Below are 10289 nucleotides of genomic sequence, written 5' to 3' on the forward strand. Positions count from 1 at the left end.
GGAAGAAGTGTTTGCATTTTTTGGGGTTGGCTGCATCTAAACACATTTTACATCCGGAGTCTTCTATAAATGTAAAAGCTAAAACAGAAGCACAGTCATGTATTTCAGAAGGCTTCTCTTTGACTGAGGGAAATAACAGGGCAAGGGTTTTATGGAAAGTGTTTTTGGAAAGTCAAGAGGATGTTAAGCAGAGATTCTTGCAACTTGCTTCTGTTGTATTAATATATTTCAACATCATTCCCTATTGTCTTTTCTTCCTGTGTATTACTCTTATCTAATATATGTTCAGTGGCAGAGAAATGAACGATTGAATGTAGATGAGCACAACTTACTTTAATAGGATTATCTGGAATAGTCAAGTATGACAGTCTAGAATAGCAGAAACCTACATTTTGAGGTCTAAACATACAAGTTCTTGCTCAGTTCAGTGATATTGGTAGTAGTCGGGCTACAGGCATATATATGTAGCTTTATTTGCTTAAATCACCTCTATTATAAATTTTTCACTACAGAGTTCTGTGGCAGAAACCTTAGTGAAAGGTGTTATTTTCCTCAGGTCAATGCAGTTTTCATAAAAGAAAAAATCCCACATGGTTAAACACAAATATTTTTTCTGTCTCATGTATACATGGCTGATGAAGATTTTTTTTTCTCCAGAAAGCAACAAGACTGAGTATATCACAGTCATCAGAATACTTTTTATCAGAATCTAGAAATATCTTGCTCATCTATGTTAAGAAGCAAAATTTACATACCCTTCATGAAATTGTACCTAAGACAAAACAAATTTTTTCAAATCAATTCACAAAAGTGCTTTTATTGGAAAGAAAATGAGCACTGTATATTATTTATAGATAGTCAATATACTACTGTCTATATACAATACAGACAGTCAGATATATAGACAGTCAAATATATAGACAGTCAAAGTACTGTTGAAAATTGAATTCTTAGGTTTAAGTATATATTAAAAATGAAGAATGATTTTATGAATACTTTATTCCAATTCATGTTCTGATGACATAGAAACAAAATGGAAAAGAAACAAGAATGGTGAGAGGAGTGAAGAGGAATTAAAGGGAAGTTATATACAACCTGTAGTCTTTTACTTAGAAGGAATATCTTGTGGCTACTTAGAGGTAGTGGAATTGTGAGTAACTAGGAATCAAACCATAGTGTACCAGATTTACTTTACTATCAGAATCTTAAGAAATGGATGTAGCTAAGTTATATTTTACTTCCTTTTTTAGTTTTTTCTGTTCTTTTAAAAGAAATTAAACCAAATATGCAATTAATCTGCCAACATCAACAGGATCTTTAGAAAACTTCCAACAGAGAATAAGCACGTTTTTCCATGTACTGTAAATATTTACCTTTTATGATAATCCCCTTACCCATATAATTCTTATGAAAATTTTGGGTGTCTAAGTAAACATCTTGATGTGATTAAATTCAGAAACTTACAGGCACAAAGTCTACTGCTTGTGAATAGAACACATATAATCTGTATAAATCTATCAGCTCATTCATACTACCATTTCATTAGCCTCTGTGCAACCATCAATAAGTTATGATTTTGCAGCTAGAACTTTAACTGATTAATTACAGGCTTTCCAAAAGAAACCTAATTCCCCCCCCCCCCCCATATATCTGTAATAGGGCTATTACATTAACAGAAAAAAGTGTTTGCTGATACAATATGAAGCTTATAAAACTAATTGAAAGCCATGGCAATACTTTGTTGGCTATGAAATGCTGAATATGAGACAATATGCACTTTGTTTTGCTTAAGTAATGCATGAGTATGCAGAAAAACTCTGAAACAGACATAGTCAAACTAACAGCTATGACTACTATTTTCCTTGTTTTCAGTTCAATTAATTATGGAAAAGAAATATCCTCGGTTCCTGATTCCTGCAACTGAGCCATGGCAAAAAAAATATAGTGCATCTGTCATACAGTTGTTGTTTTGGGACCTACTTTTTTAAACACTGAATATCAGAGTCAGTCCTACAACAGCTTAAAATTACTATTAACTATCAATTATGTTGCAAAAGTGACCTGGGTGTACTGAACCCTAATGTGAATGTGCTGGACGTTATTTTTCTAGTAAAGTAATGCCTATATGCTAACTATATATGACCCATAACTTATCAAAGCACACAATTCTGTATCAATTTAAAAGTAGATATAAAAGTATACGAAAAGGTAGGGAAATGTCAGATACTGCTGCATGCAGATGCTGGTGAAGAATCTCTGTTCAGTGCACCCAGTGGGAGTAGCTCATGAGTTTGAGACCATCCTTGAAGCTCCTTGTGGTGGTTTGGACCTGGTCCCCAGTCAAGTGCCCAAACCCACAGCGGCAGCTTCCCCTTCCGCCCTCCACCTTATATGAACACAAGGAAGGCAAGGGAAAGACAAAAAAACTATCAGAAAACTGAAATAACAAAACTAAAACAACATGTATATATATTTCTATATATATTTACACTTATATACACTTCAAACCTATGTACATATTAAAAAAAAAAAAAAAAAAAACAAAAAAACACCACCCCAAAACAGAGAAAGAGCAGATATACCTAATCAATGAAGAATTAGCAAACAAAACCTTAATACTTTCCTTAAGAACAGCACAAGTGACTCAGCCCACTATTGAATCTCTCCTCTCAAATCAGAGGAAAACAACAGCCTCTCAAGGCCTACAGGCCCACACCCACACAAAAGGAGCCCAGCCACAGGGAAAGGTTGCTGCTTTTTCCAGCTTCACCAGAAGGGATCTAGCTTCTAACTTCCTCCCCTCTTCTACTTTTATTTCTGTTTACATAAAGAATAGAATGGAATATTGGGACATGGGTACTTCCTTAGTTTCAACCTGGTTACCAGGAAGAGGCCTAAAACCAAACCACTGCACTCTTGTATCTTGGGGTCCTAAAGCTGATGTGAGAATGCACGGCCCTTTTTACAGGACTGTCTCATGATGTGTACTCCACTGGAGTACAGCAATGCTCTGGCCACAGAGCATCTCTTCAACATGTCTTAGAGCCAGCTGCTACTCTATTTTCTGTGCATCTGGTTGGATAAAAAGCTTAACAGATTCTGTGCATCACTGACATGAACAGGGCCAGAGTGGCCCTCAGGGTATGCCTCAGTACATTCATGATGGATACAGAAAGGTACTAAGGCAATATTCATTGTCCTTTCCTTAAAAGCTGTGATTCTGGTTGCCTTGAACATCACCAGAGATGCTATTATCTTGACAGTCTGCAGTGGGAATCAAGGCTTAGCATGTTTGTGACAATAAAAGTAAAATAATAAAAACTAAGTCTGCCTCAAACCTTTTAAAATCTGTAATGCTAGCAAAAGGAAACAGAGGAACTAGATATGACACATATAGTGAGTGTATAGAGTGTATAAGACTAAGCAGAATGCACAAAAAGAACATGGAATAAAATGCAGGTTTCCGGACGTCCATGCTATTGAATATCTCTATATACTGTGCACTTAATATGCATGATTGTTAAGTATAGCAGGGTTAGATTCAAGAAAAGTGGTGTAATTACAGCAGATTTACGTCTTTGTCCTCCCAAATTATTTAATTTTTTTTTTTTTTTCCATCACGGGGTAAATCTGTAACCTTGTAGTAGGTATCTCAGTTTGCAGCAGTGGGGAAAAGTACATGGCTCCAAATATGAGTCCACCATAATAAAGTTTGTCTGCAGTCAGCTTGCTGATCAAGGAGATGAATAGAGATCCTGAGTGGGAAGCCCCTGAAAACTCTTATGTCTTCAGTCTTTTCCTTGTTGACTACCTAACCATGGCTGTGAAAAAGGATTTTAGCCTGTCTGGAAGCAATGGCTTTGTGATCTTGCAGATCTTTTATGAAAAGAAATCCATATTAGCTACAAATAAACAAACCCAAGAGAAAGCAAAACAAAGGACAACATGTTGCTGTCAGGTACCTGTTATACAATAACCTAAAGTAGTAAGTAATGGCCAGTCTTCACGAATGAAGAACTGGGGAAGGTCTTTCCACCTTCCAGCCCGCGCATTGGATTTTTTAGGTGAGACACAGTGTGCGCGGAACTGAGCCCACCCTTTAATCCTGAGGTTCATCTGCTGGGGCCAAGCGAGCTTGGATGGTGGCAGCGAGGTCCTCAGGACGTAGATGGATTGCCTTACAGGGCTAACGAGCTCCATCTGCCCGGGAAGTGGCCCTGACCGGGAATTGAACCCGGGCCTTGGCAGTGAAAGCACAGCGCCTTTACCCTCTAGACCACCAGGGCTCCCATACAATAACCTAGAGAATCATAGAATAATAGAATAGACTGGGTTGGAAAAGACCTCCAAGATCATCAAGTCCAACCCCTGATCCAACTCTAATTACTATATCGTGGCACTAAGGGCCACATCCAATCTCTTTTTAAAAACCTCCAGGGATGGTGAATCTACCACCTCTCTGGGTAGGCCGTTCCAATGCCTGATTACCCTCTCTGTAAAGAATTTACAGGACTCAACCCAGATGTACCTGAGAAGACTCAAGATGACACCTTTCATGTCCTATCACCTCACTATTATTACCCTGGGGGGACCAGGGGACAGGGAAAATGATAGACATCATCCAGCCACTCTACTGAAGGTGTACAGCTGTAGAGAAGAGATGTGTGTAACTAGAAAGAGAGAACAGGAAAAAGTATGATTCTTAAGCTCAGTGAAGGCTAATTGACCTGGAAGATGAGAAACCCAGGCTGTGATCTTTATCTCAGGGCTTATCAGATTTTGTTCCTGAATGCTTCATGTCATTATTCAACAAGGAGCTACAAATATAATCTTCTCTGCTCTTTAACCAGAAGATTAAATGATCGTATTCCTCTGGTTCTCATCTTTTGGTCCTGTAAATTTTAAAATTATTTTCTGATTTCTGAAGAAGACAGTTAAAGTATCGGAAGAACTGTGCACACATTAGCACAGCTCTATGCCCACTCACGGAGTGGGTGAGATCAGGTGACACCACGTGGAGCTGGTGTGGATATACTCCAAAGTGTCAACTTCTGTGTGCTTAGTTAAATATTTGCAAGATTGCCATATACTGATTCCCAGTAATGTATCAGGAAGAACACAACAGAAAATTTTAAAAAAACACGTTAAAACTGGAAGGGCCGTATTACTTGTTTACTCATTTATTGTCAGATATTTCCAAGAAATAATTGTTTGTCTTTGATACATAACATTATCTCTCATTGTTTATGAGCCAAGAGAATGCATAGTGAAGAAAAAAAAAAACAAAACAAAATACTTTCCCTGTGACTTTTAGAACAAATGTCTGTGCTATTAGTGTATGAAAATTTTTTCATGAGTGTCTGCTTTACATTAATGCATGGATGGATGCTGTGGCAAGCAATAAATAGACAGTTGAGAAATCTTTTTCTATTCTCCACCAAGCCATCAAATGTAGCAGAACTGTCAACAGTGGATGGTGTTAGTACTACATCAGAGCTCTCTTGTGCTGATGGAAGGATCCAGGGAATGGACATTATTTCCTGTCCTTATTCTTATTTTTGAAAAGTGTCCTTTTCGTCCTTTCCAATCTTTCTCTGCCATTCACACACTCCTGGTCTGCCCACATCTTCCATCATCTTGTGTGCACTACCAATTCTATTCTCTTTCCATTCTTTTTCCCTACCCACTGCAGTCTCTCAGTGTCTCTTCAGAGCAATCATTCAGAGCATAAATTTCATTCTGCTTTTTATCCTGGCAATGAAGGAGAGGTAGTGAATTGCTAGAAAGGAATGGGAGAAGGACTGCAGAGTAGCCACATTTGCTCCCAGTTCGCACTTCCCTCAGAACGAAACTTTCCTCTTTATGTCAGAGCAAGGGAAAGGTGTTGCTCAGCTGCAGGCTGCTAAATGAGATGAGGCACATTGGCCTTAATATCATTAATGGCTTCCCAGATATCTCAGATATCCATAGCAAACACCAATTAGCATGGTGTTCTGCTTCTCAGCTCTTCTTTTTGTCTCTCCCAGCATTCCCTGTTCCCCTCAGATAATGTAGGTACTATTAGGAGTTTCACAACCTTGAAAAGATCAGTCTTATAACCCACAAATTTCAGGGGAAAAAAAAGTGACAAATTTTAATTGGACTATCAGTCTACATGCATTTGTGTTGGCTCATATTTTCAAGAATGTCTCTGTAAAGAAAAGGGACCTCCTACTTGACATAGGTGCTAAAATTAACTTCGACATTTAGAATTTTTCACAACCAGTATTGACTTTGTAGGTCATTAAGCCACCTGGGACCTGATTCTGTAATTGCTTTTATCAGTAGTTAATGGTTTCTGGAACTGAAGATGTTATGAGCAGTGAATGGAAGTAGATTTCTAATAGTAGATGCGTAATATTAGGTAAATATCAATGGAACATATTTAGAACTTGTAATTTTTTTCTTCCTTTGAAGGCATATAATCACCCTGAATGTCAGAATTAGCAAAGCACAGATGTTCCTGGATTGCAAGGTAGCAATCCATTTGTTTAAATGTCTGTAGCCTTTACTCTCATTGCTCTGATATGGACCTTTTGCAGTTACTCTTCCCATTATAAACTGAGATTAACTCTGTTGGTTAGAGCCTGGTACTAACAAAGTTGCAGGTTTGATCCCTCTATGGGCCATTCACTCAAGAGCTGGACTCGATGATCCTTGTGGGTCCCCTCCCATTCAGAATATTATGTGATTTCAGAGCTTGCTTTTTGAGATTCTTTGAAGGCCACTAACCATGTGCTGGTAGTTCAGAGAACAATTTCTTATTTAATTAGCATTGCTTTCTCTGAGGAGTATGTTATCTCTTTTCCCACCAACTTCTAGTTTGCTTGAAGGTCAGTTTGTGAGGCCAGCTTTATGAACCTCTACATGTTTCAAGTCAGTTGTATCTCAGTTGCTACTCTGCTGCACATTCAACAGCTCTGATTTTGTTATCTCTCTTGGCACTGTGTATGGCTTAGCTCTCTTTTTCTGGTAGGTGGTGGGACTACCCATTCCCTGATCCATGGCACAGGCTCTCCTCAAAGCAGGTCTACACAACATGGAATTATGGCTTTGAAATCTCTTTCCTGCTCTTTCAGAATTTGTGATATAGGAACCTGTTCCCATGTTCTGAGTCCCTTCTCTTTCCATGGATTATATGCTTAACTGCCTTCCTAAAGGGGGTGTGTGTGTATGTTTTTGTTTGTTTGCATATATGTATAAATTAGAGTTTTTCTTAAAAAACTTCCTCCACAATTCCATTCAGGAAAACCCAAATAAACATTTCTCTCTGATCCTCAAGGAAACAACAATCCATGCATGTTATGGCAACTGCTCTGCTCATATTGTTTGATGTCTCATAGTCTGAAGTTTTAAGCTGTATAATAATCTTAAACTTATAGTACTTGGCTTATTCTCTAATCCAAAATGCCTCTTCGCAACCCAGGCTAAATCACCACTGGCACATTAACTAGCTCTCTTCTGTATCTTTACTGCTATAACCTGTCAGATTGCTTGTCACTGACCTTATTCTCTACATTTTCTGTAGAGCTGGTGAACCTTAACAGCAACTTAACACCTTCTGCACATCTGTTCCGCAATGTGAGTGTTTGGGTTACAATCCTGGGGATGCTTCTTGTTGAAGCTGTGTCTGTGCCACATTTGGCACATCATGCTGCTCTAATTTATCACCAAATCCAAATGGGATGGCATGCTGCAGTGACTTCCACTGCGAGTGTTACTAAGTGAGACATAAGTTCTAAACACTGATTTTTAGATTCTTGTGAGATAAAGTAGAAACTATCTGGAACACTTGCAACTAAAAATTAATTTAAAGCAGGAAAGTTTTAGTAGATTTTACGTTTGTTTCAAAAATTAGTATGAGTAACACAACAGATGATGTGCTACTCAGTGCACAAATACTTCCCAGAATAAACCTAGGTAGCATAGATTTCCCTATTTACTCTGAATATTCCAGAAAAATGGTGATGAAACTGAAATCCATACCTGAACTAGAAAGCGGTACTGTTCTGAACAGTATGTGGAGAGAGGCCCAATAGTCTAAGCCAGCAGCAGCAGCAGGTTATTGGAAGAGTCTCCAGACGGCAAAATGAAGTAGATGGAAATACTGCCTTACACCTCAGAGACAAGTTACTTCAAGAAAGTGAAACAACAGTGAAATTAAAGAGTGACAAAAAATATTGTTGTGTATTGTGTGTTATTGTGTATAGTCATGTAAAAAGTGATACAACAATAAATAACATTGCTGTATTCATGTATGTTTCTTCATAATCTGTTACTTAATCAATAACACTGTAGTGTCTTAAAAAGATTTTCAGCCTGTAATGAAAAGAAGGAAAATGGGATTGGTGGAGTAACAAGGAAGCAAGAAGAAGGTAATCCATGAAGCAATCAATTATTAGGAGAATATTTCAGTTGCAGGAGGAATGAACTCAGAAACATATGTTTAAATTTGCCTCCTATTTTTATTTGAGTGTTTAGTCTGATATGTCCTTTAGCCAAGTGATATGTATCTGATATTTGTGTTGTGTTGCTTTAGTAAAGTTTAACCTTTTTGCAGCACCTAGAACTTGGATTTATGGTTTTAACCTAATATTCTGGCATTTTCTTATGAAGTTTTTTGACAGTTCAGTAAATCAGGAAGGACAAGAGGAGACCAGTTTTCTTTTGGTATTTATTGCAGGTGCTTTATTAAAAGAAGTCACAATAGTGTTAACAAAAAGGGGTTTATTAATGATTAAATGGTGATCCAATTATAGCTAATTGATGACTGTATGATAATCAAATAGTGATTAAGTAATAATTGAAACATAATGAAACGGTGATTTAACAATTATTTGACAATGGTTTAAACAATAATTTTGATAGTGATTAGATGGCAGTCAAACACTCTATTACTTACTATACTTCTAATACATTACAGCAGGATATGTAAATGTTGCTAGCATATGATTAATTTCAGGCCTAGTGTAAAATGTCACTTGCCTCATTACGGATCTCGAGGAGTAACCCCACACAAAGGGAAATCAGCAGTGTGCAGCCTACTGCCATGCAGGAGAACTCAATGGGCTTGAGAGCTACAGGTATCTCTAGGTAAAGGAACTGACTTGCAATGAATCCCTCCTTTGGTGTGTGTGCAGCTAGTGCACAGCTGCAGCAGTTTTAATTTTGTCTAGTCCCAGCTCAGGATGGTACTGTTAGCTCCTGATAAGACATGGCCTAGAGCCTAGGGTGCCTGGGAATATATGGTCTAGCACAGTCCCTACAGTTTGCACTTGTCAGTGATGGTGGAATAAAAGTACTGCTTACTCAGAGTGGGAGCATCATCTATCACAGTATCCTTCTGTAAAAAATTGAGCCTTTTTTTTTGTGTGTGTGTGTGTGTGTGTGTGTGTGTGTGTGTTTGTGTGTGTGTGTGTGTGTTTGTGTGTGTGTGTGTGTGTGTATTGGGTTTGCATGACCAGGCTTTGGTAGCCAGGGAGCTACAGGAGTGGCTTATGTGAGAAGCTGTCAGAAGATTTACCTGTGTCTGGCAGGGCTAATGCCAGCTGGCTCCAAGATAGACTCATCACTGGCTAATGCCAAGCCAATCAGGAATGATAGTAACACCTTTATGACAACATTTTTATGAAGAAAAAAAAAGTTATTGCATAGATGTACTTGTGGCCAGAGGAGAGCAGACTGAGAACATATGAACAACTCTGCAGGCACTAAAGTCAGTGGAGAGGAGCTATTCCAGATGGCAGAGCTGAGATTCCCCTGCAGCCTGTGGTGAAGACCATGGTGAAGCGGGATGGCCCCTTGCAACACGTGGAGGGTTAGTGGGGGCTCAGAAATACACATGTGGCCCATGGAGGCTCAGGGGGATGGAGAGATCCACCTGAAGCCTGTGGTGGAGACCCACTCTGCAGCAGGTGAATGCCCAAAATAGGGCTGCAAACCCATGGGAAAACACTGCTGGAGCAACTCCTGGCAGGGACCTGCAGACCTGTGGAGAGAGGAGCCCATGCTGGAGCAGGTTTTCCTAGTAAGAACTGTGGTCCTGTGGGGGACTCACGCGGGAGCAGCCTGTGCCTGAAGGACTGCACCCATGGAGAAGTGACCCACGTTGCAGCATGGAGAACTGTTGCTCAGAGGATGGACTCATCTGGAGATGATCATGGAGGACTGTCTCCCATGGGAGGAACCCCGTGCTGGAGCAGGGAAAGGACTGTTCTCTCTGAGCAGTGGCAGGAAAATCATGTGATGAA

This window comes from Empidonax traillii, unplaced genomic scaffold, assembly GCF_003031625.1.
Source record: "Empidonax traillii isolate 1590-97213 ecotype Southwest subspecies unplaced genomic scaffold, ASM303162v1 scaffold29:size1973556, whole genome shotgun sequence".
Classification (NCBI taxonomy): Eukaryota; Metazoa; Chordata; class Aves; order Passeriformes; family Tyrannidae; genus Empidonax; species Empidonax traillii.